We start from the raw sequence: 26,759 nt of genomic DNA, 5'->3' as shown, positions 1-26,759 counted from the left end.
TCACCACACCAGCACTACTAGTGCTCAGACTCCCGTGCACCCTCACCATCAACTACACTGCCCTGGGGCTCCACTCTTCCCGTGGGGAGTCACACTACCTCAGCTGCACACACCATCAGCCCCAGCGGTCTGCCTTGCAGCGGCGGTCCGCGCTGACCGCAATCCACGGGTGGCGCAGTCAGACAATTAACCTAAAACCCCACAAAATACCGCCATCGGCCTGACCACCCTGAGCCACGGGACTGGGTCACCGCCACGGATTCTACAACCCCCAGAGACCCGGCTCCGGGTATCCCACACACGTCCACACTAGGCCCAGGGGGTGAGTCACACACTCTGGCTTAGAAGGCGTGCGAGTGGCTGGCGTAACAGTCCCCCCTCTTTTGCCCCATCTCTTTTGATCAGACAAAAGGAGAAATCTTTCAAGGATAGTAGCAGCGCTGATGTTTTCTGCAGGCTCCCAAGATCTCTCCTCTGAACCAGAACCCTTCCAAATGATTAAATGGAATGTCTTCACTCTTGGAATGTCTTCACTCTTGGAATCCAGAACGTCTTTGACCTCAAAGATATCCGAAGGCCACTCAGGAATGGAAGTAAAAGCAGAAGTATGGACCTTGGAGAAGAGATTCAAGACCACCGGCTTCAGGAGTGAGACATGATTTGCTGGGAGTTCAAGACAGTAGGTCACTGGATTAAGTTGCCTGAGGATTTTGTACAGACTGAGGTACCGGGAAATAAACTTGTATGACGGCACCTTCAAGTGAATATTCCGGAATGGCAGATATCTCTAGGAAGATAATGAGGCGGCGAACCTCTCTTTTTATCTGCATGAGTTTTCATCCGAGACACGGCCTTAAGGAGGGATGCCTGAGTCTGCTACCAGATCTGTACAAAGTCGCTGTACGATGCATCAGCTACTGGTACCCCGGAGGAAGTAGACATAGGAGAGTGCACTTGAGGAGGCTGGGAGTACACCACGAAGAATGGAGATGCTCCGGAAGACTCCCCAACCTGGTTAATGAAGGAATACTCCACCCAAGGGAGTAGTTGTACCAAGTCATCCTGACAGGCAGAGATAAAATGGTGACAGTAGTTCTCAAGAATCTGATTAACCCATTCTACTTGCCCCCTGGTCTGTTGATGGTACTCGGAGGAAAAGTCCAGCTGGACATTCAGCAGTTTGCACAGAGTTCTCCAAAACTTTGAGGTGAACTAGATTCCATGATCAGAGACTATGTGGAGAGGAAAACCGTGGAGATGAAACACATGGTAGAAGAACTGCATAGCGAGCTTAGGAGTGGAGGGAAGGCCAGCCAGAGGAATGAAGTGAGCCATCTTAGAGAACCGATCCACCACAATCCAGATGGTGTCTCTGGTGCCCTTGGAGGACAGTTGGCGTTACTCCTCTGGTGTCTGCTCAAGCTAAGTTTATCCCTTTTGTTTGTCTACCTTGTTGTCTTTAGTTTGTAGTGAGGCCAGATCAGTGCTCATCCCTCCCCCTCCCTATTTAGGGCCAAGCTCTAGGGACATCCAGGGCTTAGGGTCCTGTGAAGATCCGGTGTCTTCCGTGGGCATAGCGCTACTCAGACAACACAGGGTGTTGGTAAAACAGCGTGGCAATGCTTTATTGAACTACAAAGCGGACAATAAACACTTAGAACAGTCCCAGAAAATACCCAAGATGGAGCTGACTCGCCCCCTGGGCTGTGGGGCACTCGGATCCGGGCAATAGGGGGGAATGATGGGAGTAGTAGTGGCAACCCGGTTCCGTGGCTCAGGGTGGTCAGGCCAGTGGTAGTCCGTTTTGTGCTGTTGGTTTTGTCCGACTACGCCACCCGTGGATTTGCGGTCATTAAGAACCGCCGCTGCAGGGCAGACCGCTGGGGCTGATGATATATGCAGCTGGGATGGTGTGACTCCCCACGGGAAGAGTGCGGCCCCAGGGCAGTGTAGTGGATGGTGGGAGTGATGGTAGTGAGAGTCCCGGTGCTGATAGTGCTGGAGGAGCAAGGAGCACACAGACAACAAGTTGCAGTCCAGGGTCTTTACTAAAACAGGTAAACTGACCCATAAACAGTCCCGGCTAGGAGGGGACCTGGATGTCTGAGAGCAACGGGGAAATTGGCCCTGGTCAGGGTGAGGGTGTAGGCCTACCGTGCTTTCTGCGCTCCTTCTGGCTATCTCCTCGTTATAGGGTAACAGCCCACGTTTCCGAGCTTTCCGTGTATTCTCGCCTGTATGGTCTGCGACGTGGGTTCCTTTCTGCTCCCAGCCTTGTACGGCTTTACTGGTCCCTTCAGTTGTGGCAGGGCCTCCAGGCTTCTTAGGCCAAGGAATATACAGTCCCTTGCGGACTGGTTTTCTGCTAGGGGATGTAGAATCCTCCCAGCCTCAGACACCAAAGTCTGGTAAAGTAAGTCTTTTATCTGCCAAGACAGGCTCTCTTCGCCTCTTGTCTCTGGCTTGTGGCTCTCCTCCTACCACACTTCCTCTTAGGTGCAATACAAAACTGTCTGTCCCTGCTCTGCTCTGGGACAAGTCTCAGTCCTGAGACAGGCCTTCAAGTTCTCTCTAACCCTGCCCCCAGCACCAGCTTTTATAGGGGCAGCCTGCTCCCCCTACTGGCCTGAGACAGGAGGTACTGCATGCTAATGTTCCCCTGATTAGAGAACCTCCCCCTTGCTCTCAGACACAGCTTTATTACATTTTGTGGCATCCAGGCCAGGGTGACACATTCCCCCCTAGTGAGATTTAGTACTCCGGGGCTAAACAGTAAATAAAGAATAACATGCATAACCATAAAACATTATCAGGAAAGTGACGCACAAATTGAGTTCTTAAGGTCACAGTGTGGTCTGTGATCGGGTGTCCATATCACCAATACAACGGGGAGCTTTAACCAGGTGGGGGTCTGTCCTACCCCAAGTCCTTCACAGTCTTAGTTCATTCCTTGGTTAGGCTCCGAACGCAGTCCATACAAGGTCCCGGTTATTTAAAGTCCATAACCTTTGAGTCCTTACGGTAGCTGCAAGAAACTGAAATACAGAATTACTAATCTCGCATGTAACTTGGCAAACAATTCAACATTTGGCAACAAGGTTATTTACAATTTTAGTACACTCTATATTTTCCAGCGAGCGGGTATCTGCCCCTTTGTGCTCCTGGTTGACCTACGTAGCCCACTGTCTGGTGGTGGACCAACCTGGCTTTCCCCACTAGCGTTAGGGGTACAGCTACCAGCTGGGTGTACAGGTAGGGCAGGCAGCTGTCTGCGGGTTCTTTGGCTTACCGCAGGCATGGCAGGCTCACTGTCAGCAGAGGGTTGACTCTCCTGGGCTGCTGGTACAGGCTCTTCTGCCTCTGGAACCGCTTGCTCCTCTTCACCTTCCTGCTCTGGTGTTGGTTGTTGCTGTGCCAGTTGCAGGAAATGCAGGACGGGTACCACTATGGCATCATTTATGCGAGTCCAGGACTGAGGGAACTCTCCGAGAACGGTGCTGATCATTTCTTGCTTGTCCTCTGCGGGTTCAAGGTCACTCTGATCCTCTTCTGCACTACGGAGTTGCTCGGGGCACCTTTTGAGGTGGTCTCTGGAGACGACACTAGTGGTTTCTCCTCCGTCCTTGGTGATTACGCACACCTTTGGGTTGTCATGGTCAGACTGCAGTACGGTGTAGGGTTCCCTTTCCCACTGGTCGTCCAACTTATGTAGCCTTCTTTTTCGCTTTAGGACTTGCTCACCAGGTTCTAGGGGACCAGCAGGGGCGTGTTGATTGAAGAGTTTTTCTTGCCTCTCTCTCACCTGGGCCAGGCTCTTCTTCACACTCTCCTGTACCTTCTTGTACTGCAGTTGCCTTTCCGTATCCCAGTCCGCATCCGGGGAGGTGTCCTCAGGTATTAGGACTCCCATCTCCAGGTCTACGGGCAGCTTACCTGGTCTAGCTCGCATCAGGTAAGCCGGGGTACAGTTTGTAGCATTCACCGGGATATTGTTGTATAGGTCTATCAGGTCCGGCAGTTTTTCTGGCCACAGGCTGCGTTCCTCCAGGGGCAACGTCTTCAGGAGATCAATGACTATATTGTTCATCTTCTCACACATCCCGTTGGTTTGGGGGTGGTAAGGCGTTGTCCGGATCTTCTTACAGCCATAGAGGTTGCAGAACTCTTGGAAGATTTCAGCCTCGAACGCTGGGCCCTGGTCTGTCAGGACCTGTTCCGGATACCCGTGTGGACGGCAGAAATATTGCTGGAAGGCTCTGGCCGCTGTTTGGGCTGTCAAGTCTTTTACCGGGACCACCACGAGAAAACGGGAATAGTGGTCCACGATTGTAAGGGCGTAGATGTACCCTGACTGGCTTGGAGCCAACTTGACGTGGTCTAGAGCTACCAGCTCAAGAGGCTGCGTGGTGACGATGGGCCTCAAGGGTGTCTTCTGGCTGGTGCGGTCCTTCCTCCTTAGGTGACAAGGGCCACAGTCTCTGCACCACTTTTCTACAGCTCCTCTCATGCCGACCCAAAAGAACCTTCCTCTTAGCAGGAACTCCAGTTTCTTCCAACCGAAGTGTCCCGCTCTGTCATGGTAAGCCCCCAGGACCATAGCTGCATCCCGCCTTGGGACCACGACTTGCCAGGTCAGCTCGTGCGTCCGGTGGTTAACAATCCTTCTGCACAACTTGCCTTCGTAGAGGAACAGCTTGCTCTTCTCCTTCCATAGCTGCTTGGCTTCCTCTGGGGCATCTGGATCTAGGCGGGCGTCTTCCCGGGTCAGCAGATCTTTCACCAGGCGGACTGCAGGGTCACTATCTTGGGTCTCGGCCCAGCTGTGGTGAGGTAGGGGATTGATCATCACAGTTGTTAGATCCTCCTCCTTCACGCGGTGAGAGTGTTGAGCGGCTCCATACCGGTGAAACGCAGGGAGCTCTACCTCCTCCAGCTCTTCTGGGTCTTCGTCACCCTCAGTTAAGTGAGGCATTCTTGATAGGGCGTCCGCGTTGGCATTGGTTTTGCCTGCCCGGTACTTAATCACGAAGTCATAGTTGGAGAGACGGGCCATCCACCGCTGTTCCAGGGCACCCAGTCTTGCACTGTCCAGGTGTGTCAACGGGTTCTTGTCCGTGTACACGGTGAACTTTGCGGAGTCCAGGTAATGCTTGAAGCGTTCTGTCACGGCCCACACCACCGCCAAGAATTCTAGCTTGAAGGAGCTGTAATTCTCCGGGTTCCTCTCAGTGGGCCTCAGCTTCCGGCTGGCGTATGCGATCACCCGTTCTCTGCCCTGTTGGTTTTGGGACAGTACGGCTCCCAGTCCCACATTACTGGCGTCTGTGTGAAGGATAAAAGGCTGGCCATAATCAGGGTAGGCCAGGATCTCATCCCCCGTGAGGGCCATCTTTAGCTGGCGGAAGGACTCCTCTTCCGGTTTATCCCACTTGAAGGGTGGCTTTAGACTTCTGGACTTAGACTGTCCGATCAGGAGGTCCTGCATAGGAGCTGCCATCTTGGTGAACCCTGGGATGAACCTTCGGTAGTAGCCTACCAATCCGAGAAACTGTCTCACCTCTTTGATGTTCGAGGGGCTTGGCCAGCTCTTGATTGCCGTGACCTTGTCAGGGTCGGGGGCCACTCCTTCCGCGCTTACCACGTGCCCTAGGTACTGGACCTTTGGTTTCAGCAGGTGACACTTCGATGGTTTCACCTTCAGGCCATAGCCTGCCAGGGCTTCGAACACCTCAGCCAGGTGTTTGAGATGGTCCTCGTAGGTCTTCGAATAGACGATCACGTCGTCCAGGTAAAGGAGAACCGTCTGGAAGTTTCGGTGCCCTAGACAGCATTCCATCAGCCGCTGGAAGGTCCCTGGTGCGTTGCAGAGCCCGAAAGGCATACAGTTGAACTCGCTCAGTCCCATCGGGGTGGTGAAGGCGGTCTTCTCCTTGTCAGCCTCTGCCACAGGAACCTGCCAGTACCCGCTAGTAAGGTCCAAAGTAGAAAAGAAGTTAGCTGATTTTAGTGCGGCTAAAGACTCCTCTATTCTAGGCAGCGGATATGCGTCTTTGTGGGTGATACGGTTGATTTGTCTATAGTCCACGCACATTCTCATGGTACCGTCTTTCTTTTTCACCAGAACCAAGGGGGCTGCCCAGGGGCTACAGCTGTCTCTAATGACCCCAGCTTCTTTCATCTCTCTTAGCATGCCCTTTACGTTCTGATATTGTGCAGGGGGTACAGGTCTCTGCCTCTCTTTTATTGGTGGGTGGCTTCCTGTGGGGATGTGGTGTTCTATCCCTTTTACTCTGCCGAAGTCTAGCGGGTGCTTACTAAAGACTCTCTCGTACTCCTGTACCACCCGGTAGACTCCTTGTTTTTGGTGCAGGGGAGTGGAGTCAGCACCCACATGGAGTTTCTGGCACCAGTCCTCCTTTTGTTTCTGGGAGCCATTACCCTCCGCCTGTGGAGATGGGGGCAAGGGTTCCACGGCCCTGATAGCTTTGTGTTCGACCACAAACAGCTTGGCGAGTGTAGCGTACCTGGGTAAGTGTACTTCCCTCTCCCCAATGTTGAGGATGCGGACGGGCACCCTCCCATGACGGACATCAACCACCCCCCGGGCTGTCAAAATGGTGGGCCTGCTGTCTGAGTACACGGGTTCTACCATGGCTTGGTAGTCTCTACCTCTCAACCCGATTGCAGTCCGACACCAGATCATCATTTCACTTTTGGGAGGCATGGAAATGGGGAATGGGTCACTCAGTCTTACGCTACCGATCTCAACACCAGACAGTTCTACCTGCTGCCGTCTCATCAGGGCTTTTATCTCCTTGTTGAGGACTCTCTGTTGGCTGGAACTAGCATTCACCGCCACCTGTTGTAAGATTACAATTACCTCTGAAAGACAATTTTCAATTACATTAGTACCCACAGTTATTTTAGGGTGACTTTCACGACGGTCAATGTCCACGATAATTACTCCCTGTGCCGGCAGTTCAACTTTACCAATTTTAATGGTCATCTCTTTGAACCCCATCTGCGGCACGGGCAAGCCATTACTGGCGATGATGCTCAAGTTACTGTCTGGATACCGTGTGATATCAGCATCAGTCCAATACTGCTTAAAAAGTACATAAGGGATAGTGGTTACTTGCGACCCAGTATCCAGCAATGCGCTCATGGGGATACCGTCCAGCACCACGGGTAAAACCGGGCGCCCCCCAACTTACTTATCACGCCAATTATAAGGGCCTGGTGATCTTATGCCTGGGGGTTGGCCCTCTGCCCCAGGTTGGACCCGTTTAAATTACAGTACCTGGAAATGTGTCCGGGCTGGTTGCATCGACGGCAAATGGGCTGTCCATCCTCTGCGTAGCGGTCTGTGGGCCTCCCTCGGAACGACGGGATCCTCCTCTGTTGACGCCACGGGACATCCTCCGGACTTGAAGCCAGCTCGATGGGTCTTGACGGGTCCACTTGCAACGCCTGGACGGTCCTGGTCAACGCTGCGACACTCCTGGTCAGCTCCTGGACTTGGTGGTGCAGGTCTTTCGACGAGGCTTGGTTCAGGGCCTGTGCATCAGCCCCCACGGGGTCCATAGAGGAGGGCGCCGCCTCCTGTTGGTAGGTGAGAGCAGGGCGCCGGGGGTTTATAGCGCCACTGGTCGCAGATTCACGGAGCACCCTTATGGCCCTGTCTTTAAATTGGGCAAAGGTCAGGTCGGGGTTCTGAAAGAACATGAGGCGCAGTTGGGCCCTGTGGGCGCTAGACAGCAGACCTTCTATGAATTGTTCTGTTAGCAGCTTATCCGTTTCCTGCACACTGCCAGGGTCAGTTTGTTGAATAGCCCTCAAGGCTTCCTGCAGATTTAGGTCATAGTCTCTGATGCTGTCCTGTGCCCGCTGCTTACATCTATAGAACCTCATTTTAATCTCAGCAGAGGTATGTGTGTCAAAGGTACCCCGCAGCAGAATACCCTTCACAGTCCTTTTCTCCTCAGTGGGCCATGATTTTACCTCCCTTTGGGCTGCGCCAGTTAACTGCCCTGTCAATATGCTGACCTTCTGCTCCTCTGTCAGGGGGTAAACCTGGAACAAACTGTACAGCCTTTCTTTAAAGTCAGTTAGGGCATGGGGCTCCCCTGAGTATTTGGGCAGCCAGGCCGCTCCAGGGATGTAGGGCAGGGAAAAGGGCATCACCGCTGCTGCAGCTGCGTTGGTGGTAGTGGGCGCCTCTGTGTCCGACATCTTCCTTCCCCCTAGTTAAGCGTGGCCTACCTTCCGACGATCCTCTTCTGTAGGCCGCGGCTCCGCTGCTGCTGCTCTGGACGAGGACCTTGCGTCGCGTCCTGATGACGTCAGCGTCGCTCTCTCTCCCTTCCAGGACCTTGCGCAGCGTCGGTGCGTGGGGCGGAGCTTCGGATCTCGCGCGGTTTTGACGTCCACGCCCCTCCCGCGCGGCGTCCTGAAGATGGCATCCGATGGCGGGAAGCAGCTGCGGATGGCGGGAAGACGGCAGAAGACGGCGGGAAACGGTCCAAGATGGCGTCTGATGGCGGGAATCGGCTCCGGATGGCGGGAAACGACTCCGGACGGCGGGAAACTTCGCCACAGGTAAGTTACAAAAGTCTTTTTCAGGCACGCAGTACCCGGTGGTTGCGGGCACGAAATCCTGCCGACTACGCCAAAGCTGACTTGCCCCCTGGGCCGTGGGGCACTCGGATCCGGGCAATAGGGGGGAACGATGGGAGTAGTAGTGGCAACCCGGTTCCGTGGCTCAGGGTGGTCAGGCCAGTGGTAGTCCGTTTTGTGCTGTTGGTTTTGTCCGACTACGCCACCCGTGGATTTGCGGTCATTAAGAACCGCCGCTGCAGGGCAGACCGCTGGGGCTGATGATATATGCAGCTGGGATGGTGTGACTCCCCACGGGAAGAGTGCGGCCCCAGGGCAGTGTAGTGGATGGTGGGAGTGATGATAGTGAGAGTCCCGGTGCTGATAGTGCTGGAGGAGCAAGGAGCACACAGACAACAAGTTGCAGTCCAGGGTCTTTACTAAAACAGGTAAACTGACCCATAAACAGTCCCGGCTAGGAGGGGACCTGGATGTCTGAGAGCAACGGGGAAATTGGCCCTGGTCAGGGTGAGGGTGTAGGCCTACCGTGCTTTCTGCGCTCCTTCTGGCTATCTCCTCGTTATAGGGTAACAGCCCACGTTTCCGAGCTTTCCGTGTATTCTCGCCTGTATGGCCTGCGACGTGGGTTCCTTTCTGCTCCCAGCCTTGTACGGCTTTACTGGTCCCTTCAGTTGTGGCAGGGCCTCCAGGCTTCTTAGGCCAAGGAATATACAGTCCCTTGCGGACTGGTTCTCTGCTGGGGGATGTAGAATCCTCCAAGACTCAGACACCAAAGTCTGGTAAAGTAAGTCTTTTATCTGCCAAGACAGGCTCTCTTCGCCTCTTGTCTCTGGCTTGTGGCTCTCCTCCTGCCACACTTCCTCTTAGGTGCAATACAAAACTGTCTGTCCCTGCTCTGCTCTGGGACAAGTCTCAGTCCTGAGACAGGCCTTCAAGTTCTCTCTAACCCTGCCCCCAGCACCAGCTTTTATAGGGGCAGCCTGCTCCCCCTACTGGCCTGAGACAGGAGGTATTGCATGCTAATGTTCCCCTGACTAGAGAACCTCCCCCTTGCTCTCAGACACAGCTTTATTACATTTTGTGGCATCCAGGCCAGGGTGACACAGTACAACATTACACAGTCTCACCCTTCCTTCTCCGCCTGCCTGGGATAGAAAAGCTGCGACTTTGGAGACTTCCAGGGCCGACTACCTCAACCAGTGGCCCTACGCTTCTGGTGAGCCCCCATAGAGACAAGGTAGCAGCAAGCTTAGGAAGCTAGCAGTCCATCGAGGTACAAGGCCAGGAGACCTGAGTGTCCCAACCTGGCCTACGCGAGAGTTTCAGTGGGTTGCAGGCCACCGATGGGTCCCTCCTGCCAACCCCAAACAACATATCTATGGGGCCAGGTGACTTCCTTGTTCCACCCTGGTCTCCCCAAAATGTATCCATGTCTCTCTGATGGTCAATGGAGCAGATCCGAATCTTTCCAGTCAGGGCCGGTACCCTTAGGCTAGAATCATACAGAACACAAATCTGAGTCTCTTTGGTAATGCCACGTAATCCAACTGCTGTCCTGAAGGATGTCTCTCATTCTCCTTGTAAAGTCTTTCTGATGCTCCTTGATTCTCTCTCCCAAGTCTGACTGCTACAAAAACACATGTCCCTTCTGCTTCTCTGGGCTCAGCCTCCTAAATGGCAGAACTGCTCTCACCCTCCTCCCCCAAAGCTAAATGTGCATTAGTGGAGGTATCTTTTTCAGGTGACCTCATCACGTGGGTCTATATGTGAGACACTTTCAACACTTACACAATGGGCCTAGACAATTTTTTGAACAATGGTTAGAGGCTCCTGAGATACTAATGAGATTAGTGGAATGCTGGACACTTTGCAAGTTAAATTAGTGTACATAAACTGACGAACAAGGAGAACATTAGTAAAATACAGCCAGCAATCTCTAATAAAACACAATAATGTATTTCTCTTGGATTAACAAATCTAATCATCTGGCTAATTAAAATTTTACTCTCTATCGTCACAGGTCCTGCTTGGCGATAGGTGTGGAACCTATATAGGGATGGTAGGGTAGGCAGGGTGATATTAGATCTGCCTAGGGGTCTCCACTCCCCCTTTCCCTAGGGTTTGGGCTTCCTCCCCCTCTTCCCTTCGTGTTGCACTTTGTCTTTCCCCCACTTTGTGAGACTATCACTGGCCTTGCATAAATAGAAAAAAAAAAAAAGCCGACACGTGGTTTTATTTGTGTGTGTGTTTTTTTTTTTTTCGGGTGTTTTTTTTTTCTTTCTCATGGATCCTGTTGCAGAGCTGGTAAAATAGTTGCTCAGGCTGTCTCTGGAGGTGACTGACCTCCACTATGAGGTTCAGCAGCAGCAACAGTGGCTGTCGGTCCCTAATGTTGGGGTCTCTGTGGGTAGGCCGGTCCAGCTTGAACCCAAGGTTGGTCTCCCGGACAGGTTTTCATTAGGTAGGGACAAGTTTTTTGTGTTCAAGGAAGCTTGCAAACTGTATTTTAAACTTCGCCCTTACTCATCTGGAGATGAGGAGCACCGAGTCGGGATTGTGATCTCACTACTGGATGGAGATCCTCAATCCTGGGCTTTCTCTTTGCCACAGGGTTCGGTTTGTCTCCAGTCTGTGAAGGGGTTTTTCAGGGCTCTAGCCCTTATATATGATGATCCTGACCGAATCTCCTTGGCTGTGTTCAGGCTGCGTCGCCTTCAGCAGGGCAATCGGTCAGTAGAGACGTATAGCTCCAAATTCCACAGATGGGCAACTGATACAAAATAGAATAACACAGCTCTCAGAAGTCAAATTTGTCAGGGCCTTACTGAAAGGTTAAAAGATGTTTTGGCAGTGTATGTGTGACGCTCGCAGCCCTGCCCTGGGAAGATGGGGGTACTCGGAGCCAGGTCAGATGTCGAGGGGATGTAGCCGTGGCCTGGACCCGTTCCGTGCCCAGGGCCGTCACATTAAAAATAATGGGCTATCGGTGTTGATGAGGACGAGTGGTGGAATTGAGACTACGCCACCTGCTGTGTCTGGTGATGCGCCACCAGCACTGCTAGCAGTCCTCTGAGGCTGGATGTTATGGCAGCTTGAGATGTTATGACTCCCCACAGGCGGAGCTGGGCTTCAGGGCAGGGGAGCAGGAGGATGGAAGGAGTAGTTATAGGAATACTCTGGTGCCGTGTGGTGCGGTGCAGAATAAAGAGTCCGGAGGCCTTAGGGGTAGTCTTCCAGGTCTTTTACTCACGTTATTGTAAGCAGCAGCAAGGCTTCTCCCTGCTCCTCACGGATTACTGCGGTCACCAGAGACGAGGGCTCAGCGCACCCAGGATATTCAGGCACTTCGATCAGGACCCTCTGAGTGTTCCTAAACTGTCCCCTTCGACCTCTCCTGTCCACGTGCGTGCAAAGGCTGGGTCTCCCTCTGGACTATGCACAGATTTGGGGCACGGCGGCAATTGCTGTTCCGTCCGTCCCGCGACGGGATCCACTGTAGCCTTCCGGGCTTCTCTGACAGAGACGGGAAGTGGCAAAGTCAGATGTCGGGGGCCGGTACCCCTCTTGCAGCAGGAATCCCTCTGCCTGGGCCAGAATGGAGAGTACAGTTGGCGTACGCCGCTCCGTCCATACTCCCTGGGATCCTTTTGCTTGTGCAGCTGTTTCACTATAGCTCCCGACCTTCTTGAGCAAGGCAACTTGACCGGGGTAGAGACACTGTTAACTCATACCCGCTCCTCGTGTCAAGGTCAGAGCACGAGGACCGTGCATCAACAACATGCTGCAGGCTCCACCACATGGCCGTTGCCAGCTGTGAAGATCACACTCCATGAATAGGAACTAAGAATCAAGAACCTTGTGCTCAAGATAGCTGGCTATTATATATCAAATTATGTGTGTAAACTAAAACTGTGTTCTATCCTTCACCCACTACATGGTTCCCCTAACTTTTGGTTCCCCCCCCACTTGTGATCCTGCTGAGGCAGCACTATGGTGCATACTTGCCTCCCATAGGTCAGGAGTGTGTAGTGTTGAATGTAGATTAGGGTCCTGACCAGTGCACCTTCCTTACCTGGGTGAGGAGACACTACACCTGCTGACAGGCTGCAGTATCCCCCCTTGTGGCGACCGAACCCTCAGGGGCGCCACATATGAAACCCCAGAGTCCTTTGAGGCTGCCATGTCTTTAGCTATATGTGTTGATAGACGCCTTCGGCATAGGTGGGTGAGACCGCATTCTCCAGAGCCCTCTTTTCGGGGTAATGCCCCTTTGCCGGGGGAGCAGTCTGGGGGTGAACCTGTACTGGTTCATGTAGTTAGGGGGTGCCCCTGCATCGTACCTTTCCCCTGAGATCCGCCAAAAAAAGGGCGTGTGTTTTTTTTCTAAGCAAAAGGAAACCCGATTAACTCTTGGTAGTCTGGAGTTGGATAATCAAGGGGTGCGTTTATCATCAACCTGCAGTTCTCGGTTTGTGCTCACGGCGAGGTGGTGCTAGAGAGTAAGACTGAGAATATTTCTGTGTTTGTTGACAGTGGAGCTGGAGTCAGCATGGTTGATGCTGAGTTTGTGAGAACTCATAGTCTTGCTTGCTGTACTTTAGCTAAGCCCATTCCCAACTTCGCCATCGACTCAGCGCCACTTGCACAGAAAGCTCTAATTCAGATTGTACATAATGTAAGACTGAGGGTGGGGTCTATTCATTGTGAGATAATCCCTAGCTTTGTCCTGGACGGTCTTCTCACTCCAATTGTACTGGGTTTGCCCTGGTTGGTGAAACATAATCCGATAGTGGATTGGCAATTCAGAGAGATCATTGAGTGGGGAGATTACTGCCATGGGAACTGTTTAAACATTTCCCTTTCTACAGTCTCTACAAAGACCTTACCTGCATTTTTGTCTGGTTTTGAGGAGGTTTTTTCTGAGAGGGGGTGTCAAGATTTGCTTCCTCATCGTGCATATGACTGTCCTATTAACCTGACCCCCAGAGCTAAACTACTAAAGTCCAGACTGTATGATCTTTCTGGCCTTGAGAGACAAGCCATGAAGGATTTCATTGCAGAAAGTCTGGAGAAGGGACATATCAGACCCTCATCTTCGCCTGTGGCAGCAAGGTTCTTCTTTGTGAAGAAAAAAGATGGCTGTCTGTGTCCCTGTTTAGATTTACGGGAATTAAATCAAATTACCATCCGAGATCCATATCCTCTTCCTCTGATTCTAGATTTGTTAAGCCAGGTTGTGGGAGCTAAGGTTTTCTCCAAGTTGGATTTAAGAGGAGCCTACAATCTGGTTAGAGTCACAAAAGGGGATGAATGGAAAACAGCATTCAATACCCCTGAAGGGCATTTTGAGAGTCTGGTTATGCCTTTCGGTTTGACAAATGCACCTGTGGTGTTCCAATATTTCATTAATGATATCTTCCATCATTTGGTGGGCAGGTTTGTGGTGGTCTATCTGGATGATATTTTGGTTTACTCATCTGATTTTGAGACACATCGGTGGCATGTTAAACAGGTGCTTCAGATATTAAGGGATAACATACTATATGCCAAACTAGAAAAGTGTGTTTTCGCTGTCTAGGAGGTGCAGTTTTTGGGGTACCTGTTGTCATCTTCAGGTTTTCAGATGGATCTGGAGAAGATCCGTGCTGTCCTTGATTGGGACCATCCCGAGAACCTGCAGGCTCTACAGCATTTTCTGGGCTTTACTAATTTTTACCGGAAATGTATCCAAAATTATTCGGTAATTGTGAAACCCCTCACTGAAATGACAAGGAAGGTGTCTGATCTTTCTAAATGGTCAAATGTCGCCCTGCAGGCTTTTTCCTCCCTAAAGAGCTGTTTTGCCACAACACCTATACTCAGTCAATCCAGTGTTTCACAGCCCTTTATTGTGGAAGTTGATGCGTCGGAGGTGGGGGTTGGGGCTGTGTTGTGTCAGGGTCCGTCCCCAGGTAAATGGCGTCTATGCGCTTTAGTTTCTAAGAAATTATCTTTGGATGACAGAAATTTTGACTTGGGTAATAAGGAAATTTTGGCTATTAAATTGTCGTTCGAAGAATGGCGACATTGGTTAGAGGGGGCTGTCCATCCTATTAGTGTTATCACGGAACATAAGAACCTGTCATATCTTCAATCGGCTAAACATCTCAACCCTAGGCAAGCTAGATGACCCCTGTTTTTTAATAGTTTAAATTTTGTTGTCACTTTCCGTCCAGGTGTCAAAAATGTCAAGGCAGATGCTTTGTACCGGAGCTTCCCTGTTGGTGGTGACCATGAGAACCCTGCCCCGATTTTGCAGAAGGGGGTAGTCATTTTGGCATTGTACCCTGAACTGGAGGGTGAGGTGTTGGAGGCTCAGGTGGATGTCCCTCCCTCCTGCCCCTCAGGAAGGTTATTTGCACCACCTAATTTGTGCCACAAAGAAACAAAGGGAACATCACAACTCTGTGCTTGCTGGTCATCCAGGTGGTAAGGCAACTGCGGACCTCCTTTCTCGTAGTATTTGGTGGCCGGGGTTGCATCGGGATGTGATTGAACATGTATCTGCTTGTAGTATTTGCGTGCGTTCTAAAGTATCGCATACTCGTCCCTCTGGTCCTCTTCTTCCGCTACCTATTCTTAGCAGGCCATGGTCACACTTGCCCATGGATTTTATTACTGATCTACCGGTATTTGCAGGCCAAACTGTGGTTTTGGTGGTTGTAGATAGGTTTAGTAAAATGGTTCACTTCGTCGCATTACCTGCACTTCCGAATGCCAAGACTCTTGCTCAGGTGTTTATAAGTGAGATCGTGAAGTTTCACGGGGTTCCCTCCGATATGGTGTCAGATCTGGGGACCCAATTTGTTTCAAAGTTCTGGAAAGCATTCTGTTCTTGACTGGGGGTGCAATTATCCTTTTCCTCTGCCTTCCATCATCAGTCGAATGGGCAAATAGTGCGCATTAACCAGAACTTAGAGACTTATCTCAGGTGTTTTGTCTCCGAAAACTAGGAGGATTGGGCATCTTACTTACCGCTGGCAGAATTTGCTATTAATAATCATCGCCAAGAATCCACCAGCAGGTCCCCGTTCTTTGGTGCATAGGGTTTCCATCCATAGTTTGGTACTTTTAGTGGGGAAGGGGCTTCGAGAGTTCCTAAGGAGGAACATTTTGCTCTCTTCTGTGTGGCAGGGGGTTCTGAGTAATTTGAAGATCATGGGAGACAGGTACAAATGTATGATTAACCAGAAACGCTCGCCATGTCTGGACCTAAGTGTGAATGACTTTGTGTGGTTTTCTACCAGGAATATCAAGTTGAAGGTTCTTTCCTGGAAGCTGGGACCTAGATTTATTGGTCCCTATAAAATAACCGCCGTCATTAACCCAGCAGCATTTTGTCTTGAGCTACCTCAGGCCCTTAAGATCCACAATGTCTTTCATAGGTCTCTGCTTAAGAAATATGTAGAACCTCTTGAGTACTCTCCCCTACTGCTGCCCCCAATCATGGTTGATGGTAATCTGGAGTTTCACATTTTGAGGATTGTAGATTCTTGTCTCCAGCGTCAATCCCTACAGTACTTGGTGCACTGGAAGGGTTATGGTCCAGAGGAAAGGATGTGGGTTTCAGCATCAGAGGTGAATGCCCCTAGGTTGGTTTGTGCATTCCACACCTCTTATCCTGAGAAACCTGGTCCTGAGTGTCCGTAGGCCACTCGTAGAAGTGGAAGGTACTGTCATGGGTGTGTCAGATGTAGTAGACAGTCGCTCTGGATATGACTATAGAAGATCACTGCACTTGGCATTACAGACACCTTTTTAATCCTTTTTCCTTTTTCCTTTAAGACCCAGCGGCGACCTCCCTCCTGCTGCTGATTGACACACCCTTTCCAGGGAGTTAAAAACACTCAGTTTGCTCCAGGCAATCGCCTGTGATACTTTTATGTACCCTTGTGAAGGCTTGGAGCACTAGCCATCGGCTAGCTTCTTGTTAGAGGGCAATGGAACAATGGGATAATGGAATAATGCAAGAATGCAAGAATGGAATAATGGAACAGGCATTGCACGTGTCATAATGGGCTCCTGGCTTTTATCTAGCTGTGCTGCAGCAGCCAGCTTCAGTCTGTAGGGAGCCTGCAGACTGGGAAGCAGGGGGACAGCTGCTTGTCTGTTAAATAATAAGCTATCCGCTCTATCCACCCACTTCTTGATCTTGAGGCGCTTGGGACATTATGGGGGAGGAGAGAGGAGAATGTGTGAACATTTGTGGATGTATAAGGGACGTATCAGATGTTAAACTGATAAGAAAAGATGCTACACTCGATCTTAGCCAAAAGGCCGAGAAGCGATTACCTGAATTGGTTTTGGCCTGTGGCTGCTCCCTGGCCCCAAGAAGGCACCCATTGTAGGAATAGGGACGAAAACTCCCCTTAGGAAGACTCGTTGTTCATCAATAGACACCTTAAAACACACAACTATACTGCTTGTTGCAGATGCACCCCACACATTTTTAATATGCATAAGTTCATCTATTTTCACACATTCTCCCCCCCTAATGTCCCATGTGCCTCAAGACCAGGGAGGGGAGTAGAGAGGATAACTAATTAATGAACAAACGAGCAGCGATCCCCCGGCTTCCCAGTCTGTAGGCTCCCTACAGACTGAAGCTGGCTGATGCACCGCCAGATAAAAGCCAGGAGCCCATTATGAAACGTGCAATGTCTGTTCCATTCTTGCATTATTCCATTGTCCCCTTGTTAGGGGGCAATGGAACAATGGGACAATGGAATAATGCAAGAATGGAAGAATGGAACAGGCATTGCACTTCTCATAATGGGCTCCTGGCTTTTATCTAGCTGTGCTGCAGCAGCCAGCTTCAGTCTGTAGGGAGCCTGCAGACTGGGAAGCAGAGGGACCGCTGCTCGTCTGTTCAATAATTAGCTATCCTCTCTAACCCCCCCTTCCCGATCTTGAGGCACTTGGGACATTAGGGGGGAGGAGAAAGGAGAATGTTTGAAAATTTGTGGATGTACATTACAGACCAAAAGTTTGGACACACCTTCTCATTTAAAGATTTTTCTGTATTTTCATGACTATGAAAATTGTACATTCACACTGAAGGCATAAAAACTATGAATTAACATATGTGGAATTATATACTTAACAAAAAAGTGTGAAACAACTGAAAATATGTCTTATATTCTAGGTTCTTCAAAGTAGCCACCTTTTGCTTTGATGACTGCTTTGCACACTCTTGGCATTCTCTTGATGAGCTTCAAGAGGTAGTCACTGGAAATGGTCTTCCAACAATCTTGAAGGAGTTCCCAGAGATGCTTAGCACTTGTTGGCCCTTTTGCCTTCACTCTGCGGTCCAGCTCACCCCAAACCATCTCGATTGGATTCAGGTCTGGTGACTGTGGAGGCCAGGTCATCTGGCGTAGCACCCCATCACTCTCCTTCTTGGTCAAATAGCCCTTACACAGCCTGGAGGTGTGTTTGGGGTCATTGTCCTGTTGAAAAATAAATAATGGTACAACTAAACTCAAACCGGATGGAATAGCATGCCGCTGCAAGATGCTGTGGTAGCCATGCTGGTTCAGTATGCCTTCAATTTTGAATAAATCCCCAACAGTGTCAGCAGCAAAGCACCCCCACACCATCACACCTCCTCCTCCATGCTTCACGGTGGGAACCAGGCATGTAGAGTCCATCCGTTCACCTTTTCTGCGTCGCACAAAGACACGGTGGTTGGAACCAAAGATCTCAAATTTGGACTCATCAGACCAAAGCACAGATTTCCACTGGTCTAATGTCCATTCCTTGTGTTCTTTAGCCCAAACAAGTCTCTTCTGCTTGTTGCCTGTCCTTAGCAGTGGTTTCCTAGCAGATATTTTACCATGAAGGCCTGCTGCACAAAGTCTCCTCTTAACAGTTGTTGTAGAGATGGGTCTGCTGCTAGAACTCTGTGTGGCATTGACCTGGTCTCTAATCTGAGCTGCTGTTAACCTACGATTTCTGAGGCTGGTGACTCAGATAAACTTATCCTCAGAAGCAGAGGTGACTCTTGGTCTTCCTTTCCTGGGGCGGTCCACATGTGAGCCAGTTTCTTTGTAGCGCTTAATGGTTTTTGCAACTGCATTTGGGGACACTTTCAAAGTTTGCCTAATTTTTCGGACTGACTGACCTTCATTTCTTAAAGTAATGATGGCCACTCGTTTTTCTTTACTTAGCTGCTTTTTTCTTGCCATATTACAAATTCTAACAGTCTATTCAGTAGGACTATCAGCTGTGTATCCACCAGACTTCTGCAGAACACAACTGATGGTCCCAACCCCAATTATAAAGCAAGAAATCCCACTTATTGAACCTGACAGGGCACACCTGTGAAGTGAAAACCATTTCCGGTGACAACCTCTTGAAGCTCATCAAGAGAATGCCAAGAGTGTGCAAAGCAGTCATCAAAGCAAAAGGTGGCGACTTTGAAGAACCTAGAATATAAGACATATTTTCAGTTGTTTCACACTTTTTTGTTAAGTATATAATTCCACATGTGTTAATTCATAGTTTTGATGCCTTCAGTGTGAATGTACAATTTTCATAGTCATGAAAATACAGAAAAATCTTAAAATGAGAAGGTGTGTCCAAACTTTTGGTCTGTACTGTATAGGGGACGTATCAGATGTTAAACTGATAAGAAAAAATGCTACACTCGTTCTTAGCCAAAATGCCTAGAAGCGATTAACTGAATTGCTTTTGGCCTATGGATGCACCCTGGCCCCAAGAAGGCACCCATTCTAGGGATAGGGACAAAGACTCCCCTTAGAAAGACATGTTGTTCATCAATAGACACCTTAAAACACACAACTATACTGCCTGTTGCAGATGCACCCCACACATTTTTAATCTGCATAAGTCCACCTATTTTCACACATCCCCCCCCCCCTTAATGTCCCACACGCCTCAAGACCGGGGGAAGGGGTAGAGAGAATAACTAATTAATGAACAAATGAGCAGCGGTTCCGCTGCTTCCCAGTCTGTAGGCTCTGTACAGACTGAAACCAGATGCTGCAGCACCGCCAGATAAAAGCCAGGAGCCCATTTTGACCAGTGCAATGTCTGTTACATTCTTGCATTATTCCATTGTCCCATTGTTAGGGGGCAATGGAACAATGGGACAATGGTATAATGCAAGAATGGAAGAATGGAACAGGCATTGCACGAGTCATAATGGGCTCCTGGCTCTTATATAGCTGTGCTGCAGCAGCCAGCTTCAATTTGTAGGGAGTCTGCAGACTGGGAAGCAGGGGGACCGCTGCCCGTCTGTTCACTAATTGGCTATCCTCTCTAACCCCCCCTTCGTGATCTTGACGTGCTTGGGACATTAAGGGGGAGGAGAGAGGAGAATGTGAGAAAATTTGTGGATGTACACTACCGTTCAAAAGTTTGGGGTTATTTAGAAATTTCATTATTTTTGAAAGAAAAGCACATTTTTTTTCAATGAAGCTAACATTAAATGAATCAGAAATACACTCTATACATTGTTAATGTAGTAAATGACTATTCTAGCTGCAAACATCTTGTTTTTATTACAATATCTACATAGGTGTATAGAGGCCCATTTCCAACAACCACCACTCCAGTGTTTTAATGGTACATTGTGTTTGCTAACTGTGTAAGAAGGCTAATGGATGTTTAGAAAACCCTAGAAAACCCTTGCACAAGTATGTTAGCCCAGCTGAAAATGGTTTGGCTGATTTGAGAAGCTATAAAATTGACCTTCCTTTGAGCTAGCTGAGAATCTGGAGCATTACATTTGTTTGTTCTATGAAACTCTCAAAATCACCAGAAAAAGAGAACTTTCATGTGAAACTCGACAGTCTATTCTTGTTCTTAGAAATGAAGGCTATTCCATGCAAGAAATTGCCAAGAAACTGAAGATTTCCTACAACGGTGTGTACTACTCCCTTCAGAGGAGAGCACAAACAGGCTCTAACCAGAGTAGAAAGAGTAGTGGGAGGCCCCACTGCACAAGTGAGCAACAAGACAAGTACATTAGAGTCTCTAGTTTGAGATATCGACGCCTCACAGCTCCTCAATTGGCAGCTTCATTAAATAGTACACGCAAAACGCCAGTGTGAACGTCTACAGTGAAGAGGCGACTCCGGGACTCAGGGCAAAGTGGCAAAGAAAAAGCCATATCTGAGACTGGCTAATAAAAGGAAAAGATTAATATGGGCAAAAGTACACAGACATTGGACAGTGGAAGATTGGAAAAAAGTTTTATGGACAGACGAATCAAAGTTTGAGGTGTTTGGATCACACAGAAGAACATTTGTGAGACGCAGAACAACTAAAAAGGTGCTGTAAGAGTGCCTAACACCATCTATCAAGCATGGTGGAGGTAATGTGATGATCTGGGGTTGCTTTGGTGCTGGTAAAGTGGGAGATTTGTACAAGGTAAATGGGATTTTGTAAAATGAAGACTATCACTCCATTTTGCAACGCCATGCCTTACCCTGTGGGCAGCGCTTGATTGGAGCCAATTTCATCCTACAACAAGACAATGACCTAAAGCACACCTCCAAATTATACATGAACTATTTAGGGAAGAAGCAGGCAGCTGGTATTCTATCTGTAATGGAGTGGCCAGCGTAGTCACCAGATCTCAACCCCATTGAGCTGTTGTGGGAGCAGCTTGACCGTATGGTATGCAAAAGTGCCCATCAAGCCAATCCAACTTGTGGGAGGGGCTTCAGGAAGTATGGGGTGAAATTTATCAAGATTACCTCAGCAAATTAACAGCTAGAATGCCAAAGCTCTGCAATGCTGGAATTGCAGCAAAGGGCGCATTCTTTGACGAAAGCAAAGTTTGAAGGAGAAAATTATTCTTTCAAATAAAAATCATTATTTCTAACCTTGTCAATGTCTGAACTATATTTTCTATTCATATTTGCAACTCATTTGATAAATAAAAGTATGAGTTTTCATGGAAAACACAAAATTGTCCGGGTGACCGCAAACTTTTGAACGGTAGTGTATAGGGGACGTATCAGATGTTAAACTGATAAGAAAAGATGCTACACTCGATCTTAGCCAAAAGGCTGAGAAGCGATTACCTGAATTGGTTTTGGCCTATGGCTGCACCCTGGCCCCAAGAAGGCACCCATTGTAGGGATAGGGACCTTAGGAAGACATGTTGTTCATCAATAGACACCTTAAAACACACAACTATACTGCTTGTTGCAGATGTTCCACACACATTTTTAATCTGCATAAGTTCACCTATTTTCAGAAATCTCCCACCCCCCCTAATGTGCCTCAAGACCGGGGGGGTCGGGGGTAGAGAGGATGACTAGTTAATGAACAAACGAGCAGTGGTCCCCCTGCTTCCTAGTCTCTAGGCTCCCTACAGACTGAAGCTAGGAGCCCATTATGACACGTGCAATGTCTGTTCCATTCTTGCATTCTTGCATTATTCCATTGTCCCATTGTTAGGGGGCAATGGAACAATGGGACAATGGAATAATGAAAGAATGCAAGAATGGAAGAATGGAACAGGCATTGCACATGTCATAATGGGCTCCTGGCTTTTATCTAGCTATGCTGCAGGAGCCAACTTCAGTCTGTAGGGAGCCTACAGACTGGTAAGCAGGGTCACCGCTGCTCGTCTGTTCAATAATTAGCTATCCTCTCTAACCCCCCCTTCCCGATCTTGAGGCGCTTGGGACATTAGGGGTGAGGAGAGAGGAGAATGTGTGAAAATTTGTGGACGTACAGGGGACGTATCAGATGTTAAACTGATAAGAATAGATGCTACACTCGATCTTAGCCAAAAGGCCGAGAAGCGATTACCTGAATTGGTTTTGGCCTATGGCTGCACCCTGGCCCCAAGAAGGCACCCATTGTAGGGATCTCAAGAGAACCACTTGGCCCCCACTAACTGGTTAAACAAGTCAGGAATTAACGGCAATGGGTAGGAATTGCATACAGTAATCTTATTAATTTCACGAAAATCCAGACATGGACGTAAACCACCGTCCTTTTTTTTTAACAAAGAAAAATCCAACTGCCACAGGCGACTTAGAAGGTCTAATGTGACCAGCAGCCAGACTAGTCTGTATGTACTCCTCCAAGGCCTTTCTTTCAGGGATAGTCAGATTAAACAAGCGACTCTTGGGAAGAGTAGATCCCGGAACAAACTCAATGGCGCAATCATAATCCCTATGAGGGGGTAAAACTTGCGGCTCCTCCTTCGAAAAAAAACTCCAAAAATCTTGAACAGGTACAGGTAAGTCCCCTTTTTCCACAGCCGCAATGCGACCATTACAACATTTATCATAGCACTTCGGACTCCAAGACTTAATCATATTAGTAGACCAGTCCAGCAAAGGATTGTGCAGTTTTAATCAAGGCAATCCTAGAACGACCGGAGAGGGTAAATTATTTAATACAACCAAGTCCAAAATTTCTTGGTGAAGTCCATTGATAGTGAGGGGAAATGCAGCAACCTTGTGAGTAATACATTTCAAGGGAGTGTTATCAATAGCAAACCCAGAAATAGGTGATGACAAAGGTTTGGATTTCAATTTAAGTTTTTCCAAAAACCCTTTATCAATCACATTAAGTGTGAACCACAATCCACAAATACCTGAAATTCAATCAAATTTTCCTGCAAAGTAGTACTCCCTGAAAGAAATACTCCTGCAGAACGTAAACAAGCTATACAGGCGTACCTGACCTTTTTTTTCTTTACTTAAACGAAGCTCACAATACTTAATCAAATGGTCAGCTTTACCACAATAAAGACACAATCCCTCGGCGAACGTCCGGTCTCTTTCCTGAGAGCGGAGCGACATCGCCCCAACCTCCATCGGTTCTTCGCCGTCTGAGCAGATTTTCTGGGGACTAGGACCTGGCATTACAGGAGTCTTTACCTCATTCTGCCTAGATCTCAGCCTCCTATCCACACGAACAGCTAATTGCATGGCATGCTGCAGAGTCTCAGGTGCGGGGAATGCAATTAGCAAATCCTTAACCCTTTCACTCAGACCAGCAAGAAATAGACATTTCAGAGCAGGATCATTCCATTTGACTTCTGAAGCCCACCTTCTAAAGTGTGTGAAATAATTTTCAACATCACCTGACCCCTGATTCAAACGCTAGAGTTCTGCCTCAGCAGATGAGATTCGATCAGGATCGTCATATAATAGACCCATAGCAGAAAAAAATTCTTCTACCGACCTTAACCCCTTACTTACCGGGGACGTATTAGTACGCATATTTGCGATCCCCCCGTTCAGTGAGGGCTGCTGCGCTGAGCCCTCACTGAACGGAGCACATGTCAGCTGATTCTTACAGCTGACATGTGCCCGCAACAGCCGCGGGTGGAATCGCGATCCACCCGCGGCTGTTAACATGTTAAATGCTGCTGTCAATCTCCGACAGCAGCATTTAACGCGCGCTTCCGGGTAGCGCGTCATAAGCCCCGCCCACCGGCGACCCCGTCACGTGATCGCGGGTCGCCGATGGGCGTGCATGACAACCCAGGGTCTGCAGCAGACGCCTGTGGTTGTCATGATCTTGTCGCTATGAGCGCCACCTAGTGGTCGGCGCTCATAGCACAGGACCATTTCTGCTGCATGCAGGGGACCTGCTCGTCCCCTGTATGTAGCAGAGGCGATCGGATAGTTGCTGCTTCTAGTCTCCTATGGAGACTATAGAAGCATGCAAAAAGTAAAAAAAAAAAGTTTTTAAAAATATAAAAAAAAATAAAAAAATATAAAAGTTTAAATCACCCCCCTTTCGCCCCATTTAAAATAAAATATATAAAAAAAAACCCCACATACACATATTTGGTATCGCCGCGTTCAGAATCGCCCGATCTATCAATCTAAAAAAAGAATTAATCCGATCGGTAAACGGCGTAACGAGAAAAAAATTCTAAACGCCAGAATTACGTTTTTTGGTCGCCACAAAATTGCAATAAAATGCAATAACGGGCAATCAAAACATCGGATCTACCCCAAATGTTATCAATAAAAACGTCAGCCCGGCGCGCAAAAAATAAGCCCTCACCCAGCCCCAGATCCCGAAAAATGGAGACACTACGGGTCTTAGAAAATGGCACTATTTTTTTTTTTTTTTTTTTACCAAATTTTGGAATTTTTTTTCACCACTTAAATATAAAAGAACCTATACATGTTTGGTGTCTATGAACTCGTAATGACCTGTAGAATAAGAAGGGCAGGTCAGTTTTAGCATTCAGTGAACGTGGTAAAATAAATAAATAAAAAACAACTGTGGTATTGCACTTTTTTTGCAATTTTACCGCACTTGGAATTTTTTTCCCGTTTTCCTGTACAGGATATGGTAAAACTAGTAATGGCGTTGAAATGTACAACTCGTCCCGCCAAAAATAAGCCCTCACATGGCCATATTAACCAAAAAATAAAAACGCTATGGATCTGGGAACAAGGGGAGCAAAAACGAAAATGCAAAAACGAAAAATGCTCCGTGGCTTAAGGGGTTAAGCATGGGTCATTAGGTTGGAGAGAAAAGGCCCACCATAAAAAACATTAGGCAGTCCTACCTTGGGTTCCACAAGATGCACTCCAGAACAGCTACTTACGTGTTGCCGGAGCTCAGCCACCTCCAGAGACAATCCCTGTAAGCGTCGAGCCAAATCCTGGACGGAAGTCATACTGATCCCCGAATTTCTTTTCTTTTAGTTTTTTTGGGCTGGACTTACTGTTATGATCTGCAACAAGTACTAAGGAAAGAAGATGTTGCGGGCTGCCTGTTCCTTGCAAATAGACCCGCCTAAGTCCTCGGCTAGTCTGAATGAAGACCTAATGCATAAAGGGAAGGGGTCCCTAAAAGAACTGAGGACTGGAACAAAAAATGGGACACCTCCTGAACAGAGAACGTTGTTGCAGAACACAAAAAGATAAACTGACAAAAAGGTACTAGAGGTCCCAGAAGACCAAGCGAACTGACAGAGATAAGCACAGAAGCACCTGGCTAGCAAAACAGTCAAACAACACTGAAGTCCAGCACAGCCAAAAGGGCGGAGCTGGAATATAAAGGCAGATGGTCACATGACCGCAAAACACAAGATGGAAAAAACAAACAGGAGGGTTCTAACAGTAGGCTCCCTACAGACTGAAGCTGGCTACTGCAGCACCACCAGATAAAAGCAAGGAGCCCATTATGACACTTGTAATGTCTGTTTCATTCTTGCATTCTTGCATTATTCCATTGTCCCATTGTTAGGGGACAATGGAAAATTGAGACAATGGAATAATGCAAGAATGCAAGAATTGAAGAATGGAACAGGCATTGCATGTGTCATAATGGACTCCTGGCTTTTATCTAGCTGTGCTGCAGCAGCCAGCTTCAGTCTGTAGGGAGCCTGCAGACTGGGAAGCAGGGGGACTGCTGCTCGTCTGTTCAATAATTAGCTATCTTTTCTAACCCTCCCCTTCCCGATTTTGAGGTGCTTGGGACATTAGGGGGGAGGAGAAAGGAGAATGTGTGAAAATTTGTGGACGTATAGGGGATGTATCAGATGTTAGACTGATAAGAAAAGATGCTACACTCGATCTTAGCCAAAAGGCCGAGAAGCGATTACCTGAATTGGTTTTGGCCTGTGGCTGCACCCTGGCCCCAAGAAGGCACCCATTGTAGGGATAGGGACTTAGGAAGACATGTTGTTCATCAATAGACACCTTAAAACACACAACTATAATGCTTATTGCAGATGCACCCCACACATTTTTAATCTGCATAAGTCCACCTACTTTCACACATTCTCCACCCCTTTAATGTCCCACGTGCCTCAAGACCTGGGGGGGTAGAGAGATAACTAATTAATCAACAAACGAGCAGCGGTCCCCCTGCTTCCCATTTTGCAGGCTCCCTACAGACTGACGCTAGCTGCTGCAGCACTACCAGATAAAAGCCAGGAGCCCATTATGACACGTGCAATGCCTGTTCCATTCTTGCATATCTGCCAGATATGCCAGAATGGAACAGGCATTGCATGTGTTATAATGGACTCCTGGATTTTTTCCAGCTGTGTTGCAGCAGCCTGCTTCAGTCTGTAGGGATCCTGCAGACTGGGAAGCAGGGGGACCGCTGCTCGTCTGTTCAGTAATTTGCTATTC

The 26,759-nt window shown here is 48.6% G+C and overlaps 5 pseudogenes; all 5 read right to left on the bottom strand.

Moving 5' to 3' along the window:
- Positions 1–16,843: 16,843 nt before the first annotated feature.
- LOC141150901 (U2 spliceosomal RNA) lies at positions 16,844–16,944 on the bottom strand (annotated as a pseudogene).
- A 2,237-nt stretch (positions 16,945–19,181) lies between these two features.
- On the bottom strand, positions 19,182–19,333 carry LOC141150978 (U2 spliceosomal RNA; annotated as a pseudogene).
- A 2,167-nt stretch (positions 19,334–21,500) lies between these two features.
- LOC141150897 (U2 spliceosomal RNA) lies at positions 21,501–21,707 on the bottom strand (annotated as a pseudogene).
- Positions 21,708–22,324: 617 nt separating this feature from the next.
- On the bottom strand, positions 22,325–22,443 carry LOC141150875 (U2 spliceosomal RNA; annotated as a pseudogene).
- Positions 22,444–26,120: 3,677 nt separating this feature from the next.
- Positions 26,121–26,221, bottom strand: LOC141150928 (U2 spliceosomal RNA; annotated as a pseudogene).
- Positions 26,222–26,759: the final 538 nt, after the last annotated feature.

This window comes from Phyllobates terribilis, unplaced genomic scaffold, assembly GCF_046119375.1.
Source record: "Phyllobates terribilis strain yellow unplaced genomic scaffold, ASM4611937v1 Scaffold_5__5_contigs__length_657084704, whole genome shotgun sequence".
Lineage (NCBI taxonomy): Eukaryota > Metazoa > Chordata > Amphibia > Anura > Dendrobatidae > Phyllobates > Phyllobates terribilis.
This window is presented reverse-complemented; position numbering and strand designations above follow the sequence as displayed.